The sequence below is a fragment of the Corvus brachyrhynchos genome, unplaced genomic scaffold (assembly GCF_000691975.1).
Source record: "Corvus brachyrhynchos isolate BGI_N302 unplaced genomic scaffold, ASM69197v1 scaffold279, whole genome shotgun sequence".
Taxonomy (NCBI): domain Eukaryota; kingdom Metazoa; phylum Chordata; class Aves; order Passeriformes; family Corvidae; genus Corvus; species Corvus brachyrhynchos.
Window position 1 is genome coordinate 2,869,087 of NW_008246060.1, and position 1,104 is coordinate 2,870,190.

Consider the following 1,104-nt stretch of genomic DNA (forward strand, 5'->3'; position numbering starts at 1 on the left):
AGCTTGCTTTCAACTAAATCTCATATGTCAAATTGTATTGGCTGTACATTAAGTGCTAGAAAGGACTGGTAACAAAAATCTATGTTAAAAAACACTGTTATATATTTACTAATTACTGTGTATACTTCTCTGATCACCCATCAAGGCAAATATCTAGGTTTACACCTACCATTCCTTAGAAAATGCCTCTAAATCTTTTACTTTTCCAGGGACTCTGCTGTCTAGTCTGGACTCTGTGGTGCCTGGACAAGTAGTGAACCTGGAGCATCACCAAAGGCAGTGAACTGGAGGAACTGAAAGAGCCTTTCTCAGCTGGGGTGTGAGGTGTGGCATGGATAAAGAGGGTCCTGGGAGACACTGTGACAGTGCTTGGGAGCCAAGGCAGAGGTAAGTCCATGCGCCATAGGGATGCCCGAGCACACCCCTCTTCTGTGGCACAGGCTGTAATGTATTAGACCTGTAAATATTAGTATGTGCAGTTAAAAATGAAAGCGAAGAGTTTTTAGCCATCCTATGTATTCTCTGGCTTGTTGCTTTGGAACAGCAATGCACTGTTGTAGTATCTCTCATATGTTGCCATGTCTTGCTGCTGCTTGGGTTGTCAATGGGTTGTTTTTTTACTGCAGACTATTGAAAAGGGGCCTCACATGCTACAGACCATATGTGGGAGTTGCTTTCCTAAATACAGTAATAAACAGCCACGAGATGAAATATCCCCAAGTAATGAGATTAGTGACATGGGATACAGCTTTCAAAAATAATTACATCTGACACCCTCATCAGCAAGAAGATGTAGGGGCTGCAAGCTCTAAGCTTGGGAACAGTGTATGAAAGATTGGCTTCTCCTGGGAAGGGAGGCACAAGGGAGGTTATTTTTAGTACTTCGGAGGAAAAAAAAAAAAAAAAGAAAAGCCAGAATTTAAGCACTCTTCGGTTTGATACCCTCGTTATGGAGGAGATCATGGAGAAATAAAGCAAAAGCGGGAGTGGAAATGTTACTGAGGATGGAAATTGTGGGAGCAAGAGGTTGAACTGAGCAAAGCGGGAGCGGTAGGGTCAGAACGGAACGAGGTGGGGCGGCGGGGGGGCACTCTTGTCCCCCTG

General features: G+C 44.1%; 1 long non-coding RNA gene across 13 annotated transcripts in view; it reads left to right on the plus strand.

The window, feature by feature from the left end:
• LOC108449637 overlaps positions 1 to 1,104 on the plus strand; it is a 77,906-nt gene that overhangs the window by 2,770 nt on the left and 74,032 nt on the right. For all 13 annotated transcript variants that reach the window (XR_001865877.1, XR_001865881.1, XR_001865876.1 and 10 more), the window contains exon 2: positions 382 to 387. This is a non-coding gene — a long non-coding RNA (uncharacterized LOC108449637). The remainder of the gene's footprint in view (positions 1 to 381; positions 388 to 1,104) is intronic.